The following is a 22,732-nucleotide window of genomic DNA, read 5'->3' as shown; positions in this document are numbered from 1 at the left end:
GTGCTATTGGAGATTCTATCTTTGAAGTGAGATGTAGAAGAGATGTCCTCTCCTCTTTGGTCTTTAAAGCTCCTATTGCACTTTCTACAATGATAGAGATGTAAATCCTATTGCGTTGGCTGACTTCCAAAGCATTGTATGGCCATAGTTTCCCTGTCTCCCTAATTTCCTAAATTCAGTTTGAATTTACTATGTTATTCTTCATCTCTTCCTTCCATGTTATAGTGCACTGTAAAACAGGTGCTTTGGCTTTGCCCAAAATGGCTGCATTTCAGTGGGGCCAAGGGTGTTCTTGGTACAATATATATGTTGTTCATCTGTCTGTTTTATAAAGGACACAGGCATTCTTCAAGATGAAAGATGGCATCTAAATGTAAGCTATTATTATCTATTGGTCAATTTAAAGCCTCCTAAATCCCTTGCACACCAGACACAACACATTATATAGGCTGCAGATAAAGACCTCTCTTGGTTCATCATAGTGCATGCTTGTTGTATATTATTTTGCAGCTGTTGTTGCAAATAGGCATCTCATGGTAAGAAGGAGTGGGAAGAAGATGGTTACTTATCATCTGATAAAAAGTAGTGTTCAAAGTTTATTTTTATAAACTAAAAATAAATGCAGCTTTCTGATGTGTTATCTCCCTTCCAGCATTTTAGCAATCTGAATGCTGATCTCTTTAATTAAACACAATTAAAATAAAAGTGTTTATATTGTCTTTAACATTACCGGACTATATTTATAAATGGTGCTTCATATTAGTAATTTATCTAAACATCTCAGTTTTAATTAAGGATGGGTAAACCCAGTGCAGAAAATAACAAGGCCTCACTCAGTCTCAGCTGCTGTATATTGGTAAATTTATATTGACTTCAGTGGAACAGTATCATTTTTATGAGCTGAGAAGTTGCCCAATATTTGTAAAGTCAAGGGGGAAAAGGCTCCCTTGCACTTCCTGGAGTGAGAGAGGGGAGAAATCAAATTTATGGAAGTGATGGCTCTGTGATACCCTTCTACACAGAAAGGCAGAGTTAATTATTTTTTTTAAGTGGTAGCCAACCAGGCTCGGGTTTCCCAGAAACAAGGCTGCACCCAGAAGGCGAGTGCTATATTTGGTTTATTGAAAGCGCGTGACACCCGTGACGGGAGTCCCGGAGACGCCGCAGTCACCAGTGGGGGAAAACCCAATGCATCGGAGCTTCGCTCGGGGAGAGGCTCTGTAACAGGCCTCCTAACACTAACTGATAAAGCTGAACTCATTAACATAAGATTGCCTAAAATTGCCTATGCATTTCTTATCACTATCTCTTGTGGCTTACTGCCAGCGTAGCCTTGAAGTCTTGGCAAGTGCGTCTTGTTCTGCAGTAGTTCCCATGGCAGTTATTTTGCAGCTTTTCACCTTGCACAGACTGGTCTGTTTAGATTCTCCTGAGGATTCACAGCGGGGTCGGACTGCACTCTTAACTGTTACAATGTTTTCTCGCACCCTACAAAGTTGTGCATGCAAGAAATAAGCTGAAAGAATTATAGGTATAACCTTACATCAAGTTCCTATGGCTTTGCCTGTTCCTCATTGTTGATACCCAGAAAACAGCCTGCCTTTGCTGAAATCTAGAGTTGTGGGTTCCAATGCAATAGTCATGTCTGCTATAGACTCCTCCCTTGGCTCTAGGTGCTGTTGTCATACCATGTCATCTCCTGGGCTTTCTTGGGTGTCGGAGCTTGAGGAAAACAATGCATTGTTGGGAGTAATGAGGAGGAAAACAAGGCAATGTTGCAAAGTTTCCGTAAGTCAGGCTTTGAGAGTGCTCTCTCATGTTGTTGCTGAACACCCATTGCCACTTACTTGCCAACAATGCCATTGTATTTATGTGCACAAATGCATATACCTGGGGATGTCAGGCACATGATGAAAGATACTTTAGGCTTATATGAACAAGTTTTGGTGCAACCAAAACAACACTTCTAGTGCTGATGACCCATATACCAGCCCTGTCAAGTTCTGATGTGCCATGTAATCAGCTGTACAGACCACAATGGGAAATGAAATATTTCCTCTTAACAATAATTTCATAATTGTAATGTCCACTGTATTACAATCTACCAGATATGAAATAAGTGCCTTATCTTATCAGTAAAGGCATCCATTGATTCCTTATCAGGTACAAGTCTCATTTTAAGTTTAAGCCCTAAGATATTGGACCAGTAATAAGTCCTGGTTTCAAGAAAAAAAAATACTGCTCATAACATTATTGATTTGGAATAAAACTGTGCATTTGGGAGAAAGAAGGAAAGATTTAGAGTCAGGTTCATCATCATCATCTTCTTCTTCTAACAGTGCAGTCCAAAACTGCTAAGAGCTTTATAACCATGACAGCGGGCAGAATACAGATGATACGACTAAAGCTGCATGATGAAGGTGGTAACCAAATGTCTTTGTCATTTGTCATGCAGATTTCATTGTGCTTGGTGGTATATATTTGAAAAATATTTAGCAAAATTTCTGGCTAGCAGAGTTGAAGACAATAAAAAGGAGAGATTTTACAAAAAGTAGGACGAAAATAACCCTCCTCAATTGTATTAATCCATAACTAGATAGAGATGGTAAAATTATCAGTTATAATGCAAAAAAGGCAGAAGTGTTCAATGACTGTACCTATTGTATATTTAGGAAAATCAATAAACAAAAGCAGATGATGTGGTCATTTCATATGATGAAACACTTTTTCACAGTAATAACTCAAGACAATAGTTACAGAGAGGTAGCCATGTAGTCTGTATTCTAACAAAGAAAACAGCAGCAAAGTAGCACTTTGAAGACTAACAAAATGATTTATAGGGTGATGAGCTTTCATGGGACAGACCGATTTCATCAGATCAATCACATTTCCAGTACAGACTGACAGCTATAATTACAGAGATAAAAAAATGCAATAAAAACTGACAAATCAAGTACATAGGACTGAAGGAGGGGGGTAGGGATGGGAGATGTTGTGTCTTTCTTGAGATAATTATGAGCATCAAAGGAAGGGTAGCAGTCCTTATAGCGCATAAGGTAATTGTTGTCTCCGTTCATACCAAGTGTTAGTGTCGAATTTGAATATGAACTCCAGTTCACAACTCTCTCTGTGTAATCTCTTTTTAAAATCTCTTTGTCCTAAATCACAAATTCTCAGATCTTTAACAGAATGGCCCGTTCCATTGAAGGATTCACTGACCAACTTACGAGTATTAAGATTCCTCTTTGGCAAAGAGTTTACCCAATCTGTCCAATGTACATGGTGACGGGGCATTGTTGGCACATAATGGCATATATAACATTGGTTGAAGTAAATGAGAATGTGCCCTTGATCTTGTACTAACATGGTTAGGTCCAATGATGGTGTCATAGGAATAAATATGTGGAAAAGTTGTTTGTTTCAAGGAAAGTTTCCGGGATTAGTATTACTGTGATGTAGCCTGTGATTGCTCTTGAAAATCTTTCTTAGGTTAGGAGAGTGTCCACAGGAGAGGACAGGCCTGTCACCTAGGGCCTTCTGGTGTGTAGCATCACGATGTAGAACAGTTTGTAGGTTTTTAATGATGTGTTGCAGGGGTTTGAGCTGGGGTCTATAGGTGATGACAAGTGGTGTTCTGTTAGGCTGGGTCTATACGAGCCCCTTCTTTTCAAAAGCAGCATGTTAATGAGCAGGTTCAAAAATGCTAATGAGGCACTACAATGAATATGCAGCACCTCATTAGCATAATGGTGGCCGCGGTGATTCGAAAGTGTGGCTTTTCAAATTGTGCACCGCACCGTGGAGATGGGACCTTCTGAAAGGACCCCACCAGTTTTTGAAAGCCTTTCTTCCTATCTGGTGTTAGGAAGAAGGGCTTTTGAAAACTGGGGGGGTCCTTTCAGAAGGTCTCGTCTCCACGGGCAGCATGCGATTTGAAAAGCCGCACTTTCGAATCGCCGCAGCTGCCATTATGCTAATTAGGCACTGCATATTCATTTCAGTGTCTCATTAGCATCTTTCGAACCCACTCATTCACATGCCCCTTTCGAAAGGAAATGACTCGTGTAGACACAGGGCTATTGATCTTCTTGGACCTATCTTGAAGTAGCTGGTCTCAAGGTATTCTTCTGGCCCTGCCAATCTTTTTTTCTTTTTCCCTTGTGGGTAATTAAGTTTTATAAATGCTTGGTAGAGGTCTTGAAGTGTTTGGTCTCTGTCAATAGGAACAGAGCAGATTCGATTGTATCTAAGGGCTTGACTATAAATGACGGATCATGTGGTGTGTGCTGGATGGAAGCTGCAGGCATGATGGTAAGGGGAGCAGTCAGTGGGTTTCTGGTAGAGAGTGATGTCGATGTGGCCATCAGTAATTTGTACTGTGGTATCCAGGAAATGTATTTCTCATGTGGAACAGTCAAGGCTGAGATTGATGGTAGGATGCAGGTTGTTAAAATCTCTGTGGAATTCTTCCAGAATCTCTTTTCTGTGGGTCCGAATGATACAGATGTCATTAATGCAGCATAAGTAAAGGAGTGGTAGTGGGATGAGAGCTAAGGAATCATTGTTCTAAGTCGGCCATAAAAATTTTAGCATACTGTGGGGCCGTGCAAGTGCCCATAGCAGTGCCGCTAATCTGGCGGTATAAATTGTCCCCAGATTGGAAATAAGTGTGGGTGAGAGCAAAGTTACGTAGGTCTGCCACCAGATATGCTGTGGTAACATCAGGGATGGTATTCCTGATTTCTTGTAGTCCATCTTCACGTGAAATATTGGAGTAGAGAGCCTTTACATCCATGATGGTAAGGTTTCCAGGTTTGTGGATTTTAGGCAGTAAATAGAATAATCTAGATTGGGGCTCAGATGGTATGTCTCAGTGAATTTGGTCTCGAGTAGATGATGCAGTTTCTTTTGGAATTCTAGAGTGGGATCTGAGGAAGGAGATCTGTAAAATGTGGTGTTAGAGAGTCAGGAGAATGTTAAATAGCACATACCAAACTTAGGTATTTTTTAAATGAGCAGCTTCAATTACTTTCATCCAAGAATTTTATAGAGAGGATGTTGCTGGGCCACTAGTGCTGGTTTTCAGTACGTCTTGGAAGACAGGGATGTTACAAAAGACTGGAAAAAAGCAAATGATGTTTCTATTTTTCACTTTCTTGGAGCTGTATGGATAATTATCTAGGCTACTATCCTTAACTGAGCCCAATGATTTCTGGGTGCAGTGGAAGATGTTCTTTCTGATCCTCAGGCAAGGTCAGACTTCTGCTCTAAAGTATGCTCATGACAAGCAGAGGTGCTACAACTATTGTATACTGGGGTGCTGTGTGCCATTGACCCAAACTGTAAACCTGTCTATAATGAAAACCACTTAAAGCCTGGGGGTGCTGCAGCAGTTCCAGCACTCCTATTTCCAGCACTTATGATTTTAGACCACCTATCAGCCAGAGAGGGGGCAGAGTTCACTGGTATTTTGGCTACATGCACGCATATGGGAAATTCTCACCTAATGAGGTCTGGAGGCTCTTTTTTGACTTCATGTTGAGGTCTGATTAAATTGCAAAACCCCCAAAATCACAGTTTTGAATATCATTGCTATACTTCGATAATTCTAGGCTAAAGAGTTCAGTTATATCCTAAAACTTATAAAAGACTAGTAAACATAAAAATTGCACACAAAATAACACAACTGAGCCGTGTCTACACGTGCACGCTACTTCGAAGTAGCGGCACTAACTTCGAAATAGCACCCGTCACGGCTACACGCGTCGGGCGCTATTTCGAAGTTAACTTCGACGTTAGGCGGCGAGATGTCAAAGTCGCTAACCCCATGAGGGGATAGGAATAGCGCCCTACTTCGACTTGCAACGTCGAAGTAGGGACCGTGTAGTTGTTGCGCGTCCCGCAACTTCGAAATAGCGGGGTCCGCCATGGCGGCCATCAGCTGAGGGGTTGAGAGACACTCTCTCTCCAGCCCCTGCGGGGCTCTATAGTCATTGTGGGCAGCAGCCCTTAGCTCAGGGCTTCTGGCTGCTGCTGCGGCAGCTGGGGATCCATGCTGCAGGCACACGGTCTGCAACCAGTTGTCGGCTCTGTGGATCTTGTGTTGTTTAGTACAACTGTGTCTGGGAGGGGCCCTTTAAGGGAGTGGATTGCTGTTGAGTCCGCCGTGTGACCCTGTCTGCAGCTGTGCCTGGCACCCTTATTTTGATGTGTGCTACTTTGGCGTGTAGACATTCCCTCGCAGCGCCTATTTCGATGTGGTGCTGCCCAACATCGAAGTTGAACATCGACGTTGCGAGCCCTGGAGGACGTGTAGACGTTACTCATCGAAATAGCCTATTTCGATGTAGGCTTCACGTGTAGACGTAGCCCTGATGTTTCAAAATCTAGCAGTTCACATTTGGAAAATGTCAGGAACCCGAGTGTGTGCATATCATACAGTCTTTAATTATCTGAGCACCCGCTAGTTTCTCCACAGGACCCCAGCCATTTAGTGCACAGAATGCACAGGTGAGCTTCATTCTGACACCTCCTGAGTTTTGAGAACTTCACTTGGCAAACTTAATAATGCTCCTTTAGCGTAGCTTTGTTGTTGTTGGGTTTTGTTTGTTTGTTATTTCCCAGCTTTTTGAAAAACCAAATTGATAAAAACACAAATTCCAAATCATAGCACTTATGGGCCCCCACGTGAATCATTAGCAGATTTGGAATCTTTTGAGCCATTATGCAAATCTGTTGCACTTGAGTTAATAAATTATCTGATGGGAGTAGTAGTTTGTCATGCTGTGCATTGACCGGCACTAGGGGGTTGAGACATACACACTTAGCTAGTATGTATAATAGATATACACTGACAGCGTAGGGATGGTGAGGCTCAGGAATCATGGGTTCTGTTCCAGGCTCTGGAGGAGGATGTGTTCTAATGGACACAGACTCACCCAGTCATCTTCAGTTTGACTCTTTTGGCCCCATTCCCTCAACTGGTTCTAGTCCTGTACTTTTGCCACCCCTGGTTCCTCATCCCAGGCTAATTGTCTCAAATAGAAAGTCCCAGTCTCCTGCTGTCATGATTTTCATCCCAGCAAGTTCTAATCTCACACCTCCAGATCTCCATTCCAGTCTCTCTTGCCAGCTATTCCCAATCTCCCCCTCCTATCCCCAGTTCCTTGTTTACAGTCTCCTTGCGTTGTCACCACAAGTTCCCCCTTGTCTAGTCTGTCACTCCCACCCTACAGGCACCCTCTCTGCCCAAGTGGTCTTTATACCCCTCCTCAGGTGCTAGCTGATTTTCAGTTTGTTTCCTTATGGTCCCTTGTCCTAGTCTCTGTGCAGCCAGTTCAGGTTCTTCCTTGAACCTGTGGCTCATTAGTTTTGTTTTAATTCCCCCTTCATTTCCTTGCTTCTACCCACTAGTTCTCAGTCCCAGTTTTCTTGAGCTGCCAAGCCCAGCCTCCTCCTACCTACTGGTTCCCATTTCAGTCTCTGAATCACTGCTCAAGTCTCCTTGTTCTGCCAACCCAAGTCTCATCCTCTCCCCAATTCCCAGTGCTAATCCATTGTTCTCTGATCTTCCAGTCTCCACTCCTAGTCTGTCACCTAAGCTTCCTTCTTCCAGTCTACTTCCTCCATTCCTACAAACCCGTCTCTTATCTTCTCTGCATTTGCATCAAGCATCTTCCTCCTCATGCTCCAGGCCTAGCAAGAGGTCATTCGGAGAATAGGCATACTGACAGACTTCTTACTTTCAGTTCAGATGTCTGGATCTGGATCTGCCATGGCTCTTAGTAGCACAGAGCTGCAATTGCAGGGAAAGTCTTGATCAGCCCCAGCATGGAATGTGCCTAGTATGCACCAAACCTTCTGGCATTTTAGCAACAAAAATCAGTCTCTTCTCAGCATGCAGAGCTGCAATTTTCAAAGGGTTAATTTTTGGTGGATTTTTCGTGGGTGGGCAAAGATACATATCACAAAGGCCATGCTTTGCCTAAATCCCTGTTCCAAAGCTTGTGTCCTACAGCTTCTAAAAGAAAAGGTCACTAGATTTTTAGGATGGACAAAGCAATAAATATTTTTGCTAGTCTTGTTCTCAATAAGACTTGTTTTTGGATGATTTTTTTTTCCTGAAAGTCAGACACCTGGCAAGCAAAACTTCACCCAAAATAATTAAAGTTTGGCAAAAATCTAACAACTGAAAATAGGCTTTATAACAGGAAATGTCTGGCAACCTTAGTAGAAGGTGAAGATTCCACTCCTGCATATAATAAAAATATCAGTATACAAACCAACATAAGTAAAGGAAAGGCTTGCTGCGTACAGGAATTATTAATAGTCATTCTAATAACATCAGCCATGAAATGTATACTTTTTCAAGTATGTATTGACCCATAAGCTTATTTCATTTATATTATATTCACATTTTAAAGGTCTAAAGCTATCAAACTTAATAGCTTGGAGCCTTTTGTTAATATTCAAAATCCAATATATTAATTTTTTAACAATTGTGAAATATTAGATCATTTATTATTTTATAGCGCTCTTCATGTATACCAGTTTTATAACTTGAGCTTCACTGAGTTTTGCCTCCTATTGTATTTTATTAATATTTATGTTTTAATTAAAGTGTTTAAACATTTTTCCCCACTAACTACATTCTTCAAAAAAATGGCACAAAACTATTGGAGCTTAAAGCAATTATATCACTAACTTGCAACTGGATCAGCATAGCTGAAACTTTAACTTAGTTGGTGGAAGCCTGGCTTCACTGGAATCAATGACAAACCCCCACTGACTGTTGTAGGGCCAGGATTTCATCTATCATCTTACCTCGATTGAGGCTTGAATCTGGGACCCGGCTGAAGTAAACTGTATTATCATTTGGGCATTCTGCACAAATGAGCAATAAGACTTAAAGCCCTCCCAGATTGCTGGGAACGTATGATAGGGATTTAATCATGTGCTTAACTTGATATTAGCAAGAGCACTCACACGCTTGGAGTTGAATATATGCATAAAACCTGGCTGAACTATGATTTAAGTTTTTATCGTATGTACCTTCCCTGTGGCCAAATGCAAAATGACATTACAGGTTGAAACTTTCTTGTCTGTAAACATCTCACATCTGGCAGGATATTGGATGTTGCTTGACTAGAGGGCACCTGGAGCAGAGAGATCCCGGTGTTCATAGTGCAACGGCAGGGAACCCACTAGCAGCACACTCTGGTGAGCTTCAGGGCAGGGACCCAGGATGGGGAGCCCCAATGTGGGGAGCCCAGTCCCAGCTGACCCTGCCAGGAGCCCTGGGGGGTGGGGAACCAGAGGGGAGCCTGACTATAGCATGGATCCTGATGGCAGTCCTGCAGCTGCAGGGACCCTGGTTGGGGCCAGAGGAGTCCCACCGCCCCACTGCGGAGCTGGTTAGTGTATGGAGCCCTGCTGGCAGCACTCCAGCCACAGGGACTCCAGCCAGGGTTGGGGGAGCCCCAGCAGCCCTACAGCGGGGAGCCCACTGGAGTGGGGAGTCACTCTGGCAGCCTTGCAGCTGCAGGGACCTTAACCAGGGGAGCCCCTCAGCCTGTCAGCTGTGTGGCAGGGAGCCCAGATGGGGCACAGAGCCCTACTGGTAGTCCTGCAGCATTGGGGAACCTGGCCAGAGCAGGGGAGCCTGGCAGTCCCATGGGGAAGCGCTGCACAAAGTGGGGCCCTCCCTCCCAGCAGCCTAAAGGCCTAACTTCCTCTGATCTGGCACATTTCCTCATTGTAAAACCTGTTCAGTGACTTCAATGAGCTAATTGCAAGCAGTATACCAGTAAGTGATTTTCTGTTTGTAAATTCATAACACTTCCATCAGCTTACCAAACATACGTACCTGTTCCTATTTAAGAATAGGTAGAAGATATGCCTTTTCATACGTACAATGTGACAAGTGTCAGAAGGGTAGCTGTGTTAGTCTGATTCCACAAAAACAATGAGAAGTCCTGTGGCACCTTATAACAGATCTATTGGGGCATAAGCTTTTGTTGGCAAAGACCGCTTTGTCAGAATGTTTATGCTCCAATATGCTTACAAAGTGATGTCACAAAGTACACTATCAGGTAAATGTGAAGTATCACAAATGTTGGAGATAGAAAGAGACCTAATGGTTATTCTACTTCAGTGGTTCTCAGACTATGGTTCATGGATCATATGCTGTCCATGACATGCGAGACAGCAATAACTACATTATGTAATTTACCGTATAAAAACTTCTGTTCATGAAATGAGGATGGAAATCAAAAATAGGTGCTCTTTGTGACAGTGAGGAAGTTGGGTTCACAGTAAAATGAATTAGTGGGGAGGTGGCCAGAAGCAAACCTGCCCATTAACACGTAGCCCACACTGTGAGAATATTTGAAGCTAGTCAGCATTTTCTCGGGATAGTCTAAGATTATGAACTGGACTCCCAGAGGAACTAAGACATATCTCAGCACATAACATTCCAAATGAGAGGCACACTTCTTCAGTCTTGCCTTGTCTGATATAAACATGTGGCAACATGTACGCATAAGCAAATAAAAATTAATAAAAGCTACCAAAATTGAACACTCCACTGCATATGCAAATTGTCTCTGGGGAGAGGAGTAGAGACAGAACAAACGAAGTGTGACATATATTCATCACATCATTGAATGCATTGTGGGAAGGTGCTCAAATGTGATGAGGATAGCCTAAGAACCTATGTCAAATAGAATAGAGTGCAGAATATTTGATGATAGTTTTACCAAGTTATATGGAATATCATAAGAAGATATCTTTAATGACAAGATAATTTGACAGCCTAATATCGATAAAACAAACCAGCAGTCATGTAGCACTTCAAAAGCTAACAAAATGATTTATATTAGGCGATGAGCTTTCATGGGAGGGACCTACTTCATCAGATCGGCTACCTAACTGCTGTTTTGTCTTGTTTTGTTAGAATACAGACTAACACAGCTACCTCTCTGTTAATATGGATAAAGTATGTTATTGTAGGAGTGAGAATCAGCAGAGGCACATTTCATTCCCACTATTTTCAGAGTCCCCAGTCATTATAATCTCTCCATGCCTCAGTTTCTCCAGCTATAAAATGGGGCTAATATTACTTTCCTTCTTTATAGGGATATTGTGAAGCTATAGTAAATATGTTATCTCATGAAGATCCTTTCTCAAGGGTGCTATGCAATGAAAACCATTATTTTAAGGTCTTAATATATGCCATCTTAATATAATATAATATATGCCATCATGTGCTAGCAATGCCCCACTGCTTTACTTTGGCCAAACTGGACAGTCTCTACGTAAAAGAATAAATGGACATAAATCAGACATCAGGAACGGTAATGTACGGAAACCTGTAGGGGAACGCTTCAATCTCCCTGGAAACTCAGTAACAGATTTAAAAGTAGTAGTCCTCAAACAAAGACATTTCAAAAATCAAATGGAGAGAGAAATCTCTGAGATGCAATTTTTTTTGCAAATTTGACTCCATTAACCATGGATTAAACAGAGACTGGGAGTGGCTGGCCCCTTACAAAAGCAGCTTCTCTGCCCTGGGTGTTAACAGCTCCACATTAGACTCTGACAACGGGCCACATCCCCACATCTGACCTGACTTGTTTTTAACTCTTTTGACACACACTACTGATAATGGGACATTTCTAACTTGATTGAATAGATGTTGTCAGCTCTGGCCCTCCCTTTTACTGGGACCCCACTCTTTAAATACTCTTCTGAAACCCCTCCCCGCCACTCATTGCATCTGTAGCAGGTCTTTGCCTACGGAAGCTTATGATCCAAAATATCTGTTAGTCTATAAGGTGGCACAGGACTTCTTGTTGCCCTCAAGGAATCCATCATGTAACACAGCCACTCCTCTCCTTTGGCCCAGCTGAGCTCTGCTTTGGAGCCTCCAGTGATTAGAACCCAACTACAAGGAAGGAAGGGTGGCATGCCAGAGGGATCAAGCCTTCCACTGGACTGCAGTGAAATGCACCATGCAGAGCTCACACTGGGACATTCTGAAAAAGGGCTGATCCTGCTCCCCTGACTCACCCAGGCTTCCCTTGGACCTCAGGGGAAGAGTGGCTTGAGTGCCAATCACAGGATTTTCTCCTCGCTCCCTTTTCTCTTGGGCACATCTAAGTCTGTACTCAGGATCCCAGATGGGCTCCCCGTTCATGTAAAGGTGAGCATGATGTTCTGCTCCCACCCGGACAGACTGCTCAAACACTACTGCAGTTCACTGACTGTGTGCTCATCCCTCCACCAGCGCATGGCAGCATCCCCACACCTGTAACAGAGCTGCCCTTACCATAGAATCATAGCCAGCTTAGCCTTACCATTAGCCAGCTATTTCTAATACTGAATACCTCTTCCTTCAGCAATTTCTTTCCTGGTACCTAAATTTATACTCCTTGTGAAGCCAAAACTCCCATCGCCTTCAAAGTACATTATAAACCCTGTGTCCATACACTCCCAGAAAGGATAGCGTGAGGTCAAAGTTTATTGTTCGCACCTGTGAAATTCTTGTTGGCTGTTGTTGTATTCTCCCTTAGACATTATGGCGCTTTACTCTTAATTTTATTTCACTTGCTACCTCTCACATACATTTGATTTTTTTCCTTGCTTGTAATATTTAAAGCTGTACATATATTGTGCAAGGAGTGCTTTTGACCTATTTGTTCATCAACAATGACAGATCTGGTAATAATGTGCTTGCTCTTCTGGCTGTGCTGCACTTTAGTAACACCGATCACTTAACTGAAAATACTATCCGATCTTGGTTTTGTTCATTGCACATAGAAAGGATGTAATTACTATATATCTGCTCAGGGATGCCATTGAGAAATGTGATACTGTTAATTTTGGCTTCCTGTACACTTTCTGAACCTCAGCTCCCAGCAAAAAACAATGTGTTGCAGTTGTATAAAACTCCAGTAAAATTAGTCATTTTCCAAAAAATTAACTTCTTGTATTTCTGTAGCTATTTATGGTATCCAAAATCCTATCACAGTATGATAATTGCATTGTCCCTAACAGTCGCATATTCCAACATAATTAAACAAACAGCTTGTAAGTTGCAGGCCATAAAATATCCATGTCCCATTCTTACCTTAAGGGGTTTCCGTAGTTACCAAGGACAAGAAGTTTAACCATCATTTGCTGGACTCCAGGCTATTCAGGACATTAAATTTTCTGTTGTCTCCTTTTTCTCCTTATTTTGTTTATTAACAGAACATGGGAGTAATTTGGACTCAGTTACTAACTGCAAATGCAGTAATGCAAAATGGACTCACATACTTCAGAGCAACGAAGGGTCCTGTCTGGCTTGTCTCATCTAGCATCTGAAGAAGTGAGTTAACTCACGAAAGCTCATGCTCTAAACTTTTCTGTTAGTCTATAAGGTGCCACAGGACATTGCTCTACAGATCCAGACTAACACGGCTACCCCTCTGATACTTCACATACTTCAGTGTCATTTCATTATTAGCTGGGTATGTTGCTCCAATAAATGTGGGAAAGAGGTTTTCTCAGGAGAAAGCATGCCAGGTAGATGTAGCCTGTGGTCATTAAGGCTATGTAATACTGTTATCCAGCAACAAATCAGCTCATTATAGTATACTCAAGATGTGAATCATAGGAGGACCTATTTCATTTGGTCCCATTCCTATGTGTCCTATCAATGTCATTAGAATAAGAGAACTGTCATAGTTAAAGATATGTCTGTAATAATAGGGTGGTGTGGTAGAGCTTTAATAATATAATACAATTGTGAGGGCCGTATAAGTACCTAAGTGGATACACCTTTTATTTCACATCTCAAAATTCTGACTTGTGTTTACATCTTAGTGTAAGTATGATACAGTAAACTCTTGAGAAGCACTATTTCAATTTGCACTTATATTGCATTTATGTGAGTTAAGAACAAATTGAAACCACCACCCTCCCCTCCGGCTCCTCCAGCTGCAAAAGCCTGGTGGGCACACAGCTGCTTGCAGGATGGTTTCTCCCAGCTGGGAGAAACCTCAGCACAAGCAGCTGTGTGCCCCCCTCCCACCCCCCAGCTGGGAGAAGCTGGGGGTCGCATGGCTGCCCCCCATACTTCCCCCAGCTGCCTGTTCCCTCAGCCAACCCCCCAATTTATGCAAAATTCAATTTGCATGGAGGTTGCCCAAGATGCAACCTCCATGTAAATCGAGAGATTATTGTAGAAGAGTATAGCATTGAAACCTCATTTGGGACCACTCAGGTCCCAAGGGTGCCCGATTTTTCAAAACATTCTTTTTCCCACATAATCAACTACTCTTCTTGTCAAAATAAATGATCATCCATTGAAAACGACCTTCAGTCAACTTGAGTGGAGTCAAGTTGTCTGTAGTTAGTCTCAAGATAATAAGGCTATGTCTACATTACCTCAGAAGATCGACATGCTCAGGGTCAATCTTCTGGGGTACCTTTTTGCACATGTGCAAAACAGTGCTTTCCGAGATCAATATTGACCCCTTAACTCCTTGTGAGCCATGAGGTTTAAGGAAGGTCAATGAGAGGAGTGCTCCTGTCAACTTTCTTCCATGAAGACAGCCATTGATTGCTATGTCTAGTGTAGACGTAGCCTAAGAAAGAAAATGATCTTCCCTTACCATCTCAAAGTTTGGTCAGAATATATCTGCTGCATCCCATATGTAAGATGCTATTAATTCATGACCACAATGTGTGTTCATCATTCTGAAATATCAGGCCTTAACATTTTTGTCTCATTCTTTTTTTAAATGTATTTTGAGCAGTAGCAAAGATTATATAGTTAACTGAGTTCAAGAGCTCAGCAAGGTTGCTAATAGGATTGGACCTTTATATGGATAATGAGAATGTCCAGAGTTATAATAGACAAGAAGGGAGGGATGGAGGGTAGGTGGTTGGGCCTTTTGGAAGGCATATAAGCTGACCTCTAACTTTTGGAGGTTGGGAAAAAACTTTTTTAGGGACAAAGTGGCCCATAACTGTCTTCTTTTCCTTGAAGCAACTTTTGTGGGCACTGTCACGGACAAAATACTGGACTAGATATCTGGCTTGTCTCATCTAGTATAACATTTACTTTCTTCCTAATGCAATCAGTTGTTAATTGAGTGAGTCTACTAAAGAACCAGTAAACTGACTCACAGTAGATTGATATCCACAGTTGCAATCTCCTGGTAAGTGTAGACAAGGCCTTAGAATACAATGTCACATTCATTGAGGATTATGTTTACATGTTTTTTTTGTTTAGGTTCTGAGGTGCCTTCCAACTTAGGAACCTGCTTATGTCTTTTGTCATCATTAAAAGCAAATGTGAACTGAGAAAACATCTATTTAAGTGCAAATTAATCATTATCGATAGAGACATTTTTGGGATAAGAGAGATAGAAGCCAGAAAGTGCTCATCTGACTGATTCATGATACAATTAGAAGATGAAGTGAATTAATACATTAGTGTGAATAATTACAAACTCTTTGTAGTCAGGATTATTACAGGATTTCTTGTTCATAAGTGCTTATTTTGATCTCGCTGTTTCCTTCACCATAAATGTCTTCCATAAGAATATGGAAAATGAAAAAATTAAAAAAGCCTTCACAACAACTGTATTCCATCAACAGTTATGGAAGTGAGAGAAGTGAGGTTGGACCTGAGTAACCTAGGGGATTAATAATGGGGTTAGGAAGCCTTTTACTGTTAGAGAACTAGTTTGAATCTTTCCTGGGGCAGCAGAAGTTAAAAGCTGCTTATCCCACCAAATAAGTGCCCTGTTCAAAATTAACTGTGATCAGTTCTTAGTGTTTGTTTCACCTATAGCCCTCAGGCTAAATCCCTCCAGTGCCTCATTGACAATCTACTTGTACTGATGATCCCTCACTCTCACAGGCCTTGGGTCACAGTCCTGTTTTCCCATACCCATCCAACCTCAAGAAAATACTCACCAGCAGCCTCACACTAGACTACAGAAATTTGAACCTGGGAACCTGTCCCTGCAACAAACCCTGTTCCTTGCTTTATCCACACATTTATACTGGAGACATGATCATTGTAGCTAACCATATCAGCCACACCATCAGGGGCTCATAAGCCTGGGTATCCACCAATGTGATATATGCCATCATGTGCCAGCAATGTCCCTCTGCCATGTACATTGGACAAGCTGGATACACTCTGCTCCAAAGGATGAATGGAGATAAATCTGACAACAGAAAGTGGAATACACATAAACCTGTAGGGGAACACTTTAATCTCCCTGGTCATTCACTAATGGATTTAAAAGTAGCCAATATTCTGCAAAAGGATTTTACCACAAGATTACAGAGGGAGGCATCGGCACTGGAATTCATTTGCAAAGTTAACATATTTAACCTCCAGCTTAACAGACATCTCAATTATCTTACGCATTACAAGGGCAATTTTCCCACCTTTGGTTTTCACAAGAATGGCACCCATCCCACTTTACTTCTTCCAATGGTCCTGTTAGTGACAGGCGACACCCCCCCCTCACCATTTCTGCTATATAGACCCTGGATTCTAATCATCTATTCCAATGTGAAAACCTGAGGAAGCGGGTCTTACCCATAAAAGTCGATTTTCTAAAAAGTAAATTGCTTAGTCTTTAAGGTGCTACAGGACTGCCTGTTTTTTGTGAAGCTACTGTTGAACCTGGCTAGGTCACACTGTTTGTGCAGTCCTAGATAGGCTTACTCCAGATCTGAAGGGAGCAGATGGGCTAACAAGGAAACTTTCAAATTCTTCCTCATCTACTTCTATGCCTGCCAAAATACATCTTGATTTATATGCCCCAACGTTCTTCTTCATGTTTGAAATGAGCAAATATTAGAAACAACAGAAACAAATGCAATGTGCAAGTGAAAACTGTGATTAAAAGAGAGGTGATTAGGAAATAGACACATATCAGACTGCACTGGAATCAATGCCTTACAGAGCTGCCCAGTGTCCCAACATATGGCTGCCAGTACTGCCAGACCCATGTGTACTTGGGCATCACTGGAATTAATTGGAAATGTGAGGGGAAACTTCATAAGAAATTAGGAAGATGTAAGGAAGATATCAAGAAACCCCAATGAAAAACAAAATTAAATAAACCTATTTACTGTAAAACAAATGGTAAAATGTGAGGAGAAAGAGAGACCCAACCAAACTCTTTTATGGAGTATTCAGTGGAGATTCAATAGGGATCAATTTCACCCATTGCATTCAGACCTTTTAGGGGAGTATCCTGCCTCAAGTGGCTGGGGTGAATGCTGGAGGTCGGGTGGGGAGAGAAAAGAATTTGTGGTATTGCTGTAGTTGCCCTAGGTCCTGTGCTCATACTCTGAGGCTGTGTATACGTGTGTCACATGCTCCGGAAGAAGATCTTCCAGAAGACTTCTTCAGGAAGAACTTCAGGAAGAGAGTGTCTACACACAAAGTGCCGTCCAAAAGATTTGCCTGGTCTTCAGGAAGATCGTGTCCATACGTGAGTGGAGGCTCTTCCAAAAGAACATGGCACAAAATGCCTCAGATGGGGTCATGTGGCTGGAGTTCCCTTCCAGGGCACTGGCCACATAGCCTGTTAAAGGGCCCCTCCCTAACAGCCACTCCCTGCACAAGCTGCTGAGGCCCATTGTGCTGCTCTCAGCGTAGGTTGCCATCTCGCTGCTTCTGCAACAGGACACAGGCTGGGCATGGACTCTGAGGTGCTTCCACAGCACAGGCTCACCCTGACGAGGGTGCTTGGAGGGGTCTACTGGCCACCCTCCTTGGTGTGCTGTGGGAAAGCAGTGTGATCTCCGAGGGCCCTCACCCTCCCCTGCCCCTGCTGGGCCCCCAACAGCCCATCCCCCACGTGTGGACCCATGCTGCCAGGATCAACTGGTGGGACTGAGGGGTGATGGCCCAGTGGAACAGTGAATGATGAAGGGGGAACCTATGCATGCTGAAGGGCACGTTCCATGTGATCTGCACCTGGCTGGCACTCTGCTTCGCCACCGGGACATGGGGATGTGGCCAGCCTTCCTGGCAGAAAAGTGCCTGGCCATTGCCATCTACAAGTCGGCCATCCTGGATAGCTACCACTCCATGGGACAGCAATTTAGGGTAGGCAAGTCAGCTGTTGGGGCTGTTATACTTGAGGTAAGCCACACACTGGGTCCCAGCCCAGTTCGGGGAGCAGTTAGGGGTGTACTGGGCAATGGGAGCCCTGGGAACCTGGCAGGGGAGGAACCAGACTCAGGGGCCAGGGAGGCCCACCACAAAGGACCCCGATGCCCCACCCATGCACAGACCAACTCCTGGAGGGGCACCCTGCTGGGGGAAAGCTGTAGGGAAGGAGAGATAGCAGAAGGGAGGGGTGGGCCAGGGAATGGCCCAGGGTAGCCCTGGGCACATCCACAAGCATGCACGCTCTCCATCCCCTGCAGGTCATGAGGGCCGCAAACGACATGCTCATGCAGCAGCTCATGGACCTCAGTGCAATTGTGATGGGCTTTGCCAAGCTTGGGGAATGGATGGCTTTGGGGAATGGATGGCACCTATATTCCCATGAGGGCCCCAGACCGCCACGCTGACCAATATGTGAACTGCAAGGGTTACCACTCGATCGTTCTCCAGGTGACGGTGGACACTTGGGGCTAGTTCACTGATGTGTATATGGACTGGCCCAGCTGGCACATAAGGCCTGCATCTTTAAGAACTCTTTCCTGTGCCACTGGATGGAGGTAGACACATACATCACACAATGGAGACTTGTCATCAGTGATGTCGCCATCACACTGCCTCATTGCCAACCTGGCATACCCCTGCAGCTGTGGCTGCTGCGCATGTGCATGGAACACCTGACCCCATCCCAGGAGCTCTTCAGTGCCCAGCTAGCATGCATCATGAACCCCGTGGATTGTGCCTTCGGGCATCTGAAGGCAAGAGTCAGATGCTTCCTCACATGCGGCAGTCCCCTGTCCCCCCGGGCACCTCCCCCAAGGCTGGACTCAAGGGATGCTCTTGTAGCTCAGGCACATGGTTTCTTCTGCAAGAATCTTCCAGAAGACAGTGCTATTGCTGTTACAGAACTAGTGTTAGGAATATGGAAGAAGCAGTGAGTTCTTCCAGATTCCTTCTGGAATAGCCCCTTGCAAGTGTGGTTGTCCCAGATCTTCTGGAAGAAGCCAGTGTTCTTCTGGAAATCTGACAAGTGAAGACACAGCCTGAGAGGCCATGGTTTCATGCAGCATGGCAGCGGATCTCCATATTCCCTACTCTCCTAAGTCATCCTTCTCCCCTGCATGACTGTGATCTGAAGCATGCAAGAGTTGAATTCCTTTGTATTTGACTCCAATTCTGGATTTACTCCTGGGCCAATGAGTAACACTGAATAAACCATAATAGTAATGGTGGGATCCCTTGATTTCAGTTATCAGGAAGAAGAATTTGTGTGGTAAATACAGAAGTTGCATCCTCTAGTCTCACAGGGAACATAAATCACCCCAAAGGTGGCACCAGAGGCCTCTCTCCCATATGGACTGTATAGTTCTGGGAGGAGAAAACAAGCTGCATTATCAAGGGATGGTGTATTATATGCATACACCTTGCAGACTCTACCATTCAGGGAATGGCTGTAGCCAGGGTTCCTTCTAATTTTTTTTTTCCATCTGTGAGCAGAATAGCAGCGGCTGCTATTCTGAAATAACATTGCTGTATAGAAACAACCCGTCAGTGTAACCCCATGCCATGTATAGGCCTTGTTTTTAAGACCTTCTCTTTAAAGAAACTCTGAATATATTGCCTACCCTTTGCACTTTTCAAAATATATCAACATGCCTTTTTCCCATGGTAAGACAATTAGAGCTCCCTCCTAACTCCCTTTGAAAATCTGCAACTGAATGTAGACAGAGTGATCACCCTTGGGGTCCCCATAAACAGTTTAAAGAAATGCAGATATCTTTGGCGTGTTTTTTTCTCGCTAAGCTCCTCAAGATAGCTGTGGTGTACACATACACCTATTGTGAGCAATTCATGGGATGCTTTTGTATTTGGTTAATTTTATATGAAGAGTAAACTGGAGGTGACTTTGAGGAATAAACCTTCCATGGCTTTCAGGAAGGGATACTGCCTTAATAACTTGATCTCATGTTAGTACACCAATTACACAGAATATACTCCTTTTTCTGTAGCCTGCATGTTGGCAACAAATCAGATATCACATGCTACTTTTTTGGATGCCAGATGCACAGTATTCACAAAAGCGGGCAAGGAGTACAGTAAACTATTTCATATCTGGCATTCTATCATCTGGAACTCTCAAATAACTGGCATTTTAACCATAAGTAAAGTTTAGTTCTGTTTTCCATATGTGCAGTATAGTGAAAGTAAATACAAGTAAATACAGTAGATACAGTATAAGTTTCCAGTGTACAATACAGCTGTTGGTAAATAAAGTACTCTGCCTACATTTTTGTTTCTCAATATCTAATCTTGTTTTTTCTTTAGTGCTATGCATTGCTAGGTATGCCTTTTATTAGCCAGAATATTTGAATATCTGGCAACCTCCTGGTCCCGGGGCTGCCAGATGTGAGTTTACTGTATACAGAAAATTGTATTAAGCAGCTCATGACCAATTAAGAAACTTGACATAGGCTGAAGAGTGCTGAGCACATCTGAGGAGGTTGGGATATAAATGTGCACTGGGCATTTCCATGCTTTTCACAGCGTGTCCATAGACCATTCATTCCCAACCTTTTCAGTGACCTGGCACACTTCAATGAGGAAAACAACTCCAAGGTACCCCCCTTTATTCAGCTGAAGTGATTGCTCAAATGTCACTGCCTCTCTACCAGCCCATTGGAGCTGTGACGTGGCATTTAAACTGGGTCCCAGCGGCAACAGAGTCTCATGGCTCTCCCTCATTGCCACAATGATTGAGTGTGTGCAGGCTCCCTGCCAGTCTGTTTGTGCTAGGAAACAGCATTTCAGCTACCTCTCAGCCTGAATGGGTTCCTGTGAGATTGGCATTTCTTCTTGCAGCAGCTGTGCAAAGAGCCGCTGCATGGATGGGATGGGGTGGGGGGGCAGAAACTGATCAATCCCATGCCAGCTGGGACTCAAGTCTAGCTTAGGGTCATCAATTCCCCATCATCCCCCTGGTGGCTCCTTCCAGAACCTCTGCCGGGGGAAATTGAGGAACCCTTCACCAGTCGAGACTCAGACAGCTTCGCTACTTGAGCCCCAGCTGGCATGGGGTTGTCTATTTCCCTGCCACAGGAAAGTGACAACATTTCCCAGCACACTTGGACAGTTCTCATGGCACACCAGTGTGTCATGGCACACTAGTTGAAAAAACACTGCCATAGACTCATATTAGATCAGCTTGCACTAGCTACTACTGCCTGCCCCTGACAGCTAGGAATCACTAAGTTTGGGGAAATCCCAACTACATCCCACTGCTTCTTTGATTCTTCCGGCTAGATTTTTGACATCATCAGCCAGGATAAAGAGTTGAGTAGGAGTGCCCCATAAGCACTCAAGGTCCCTTCCCCTGCTTCCTGAGGATGAAAATCCTTCAGGGACATGATTTGCTGGATTCATAGTCACTGTACACTGGGAGAGATGTGCAAAGTAACCAAAATGCAGGACAGGACTGCAGCCTATTTATATATCGCTGAGTAGCAGCGAAAATTTTACATCCTATAGAGGCCACCTACATGTATAGTGAAATTACTGTTACAGTTAACTGCCCTTCATGAGAGAGACAAGGCGGGTGAGGACCAACTTCTGTTGGAGCAAGAGAAGCTTTCAAGATTACATAAAGCTCTTGTTGAGGTCTGGAAAACGTACTCAGAATATATTACACTTGAGCAACTGTTCTGCATGTGTGTGCAGGTAGGTTAGCTTTGCAATTACTGTAACTGCCTCATCCCCTGAGTTGCACCAAAGGAAAACTATGCTGTGCATCTCTGCACAGATAAATTAGCTTAATCTTTAAGTGCTCCATTGCCTGTTTTGCAGGTAAAGAAGGTTGTGCTGGTAGCTCAAAAGAAAACATAAAATGTACAAGTTCTGGCTGAATTTTAACATAGATTCCTTAGGGAGAACACTTGTATAACAAGTCTATTTCAGTAAAGTTCTTCTGAATAATTGACAATGAAAATAATATAAATAGTCGTGAATGAAACAAAAATTTACAATCTGTGTATCTATGGCTGAAGAATAAATATTATGGGATTATAATACATTGTTTGACAAATAGCATGTAAGCCTGCAATTAGAGCAGTATCACATGCCATATACTCTGAGGGATGGCATTCAAGTGATGCATGCTAACTTAATCAACGATTTCCTAACCCTTTGTGGGGTCAACAGAGCAACAAGCATGTTCTCAGCATTTTAATGGAGTTTTAAATATATACAGCAGAGGCCAGCAGTGCTATTGAATTGATCATAGAGTTCGCACCATTGTTACTTGGAAAGAGATACAGAAAACTGTGGGTTTAGCAGGGGATCAAGAAGAACTGGAGAAAACGGTGGACTATCCAGGAAAGCTGCAGCCTTCTGAGAGAGGCTCCCTGCCTGCTGCACCCCAGAGCAGTCAAGCCCACTCCACATTGAACCAGACCTGCATAAAAATCTCTTCACTGCTTAAGTCCTGAGGTGAAGGAGCTGCCAGCAAAACAGGAAGGGCCATTTGTAACCAATATGAACTATAGAGGT

The sequence above is a fragment of the Carettochelys insculpta genome, chromosome 6 (genome assembly GCF_033958435.1).
Source record: "Carettochelys insculpta isolate YL-2023 chromosome 6, ASM3395843v1, whole genome shotgun sequence".
Classification (NCBI taxonomy): Eukaryota; Metazoa; Chordata; order Testudines; family Carettochelyidae; genus Carettochelys; species Carettochelys insculpta.
Note: the sequence above shows the minus strand (reverse complement) of the source record.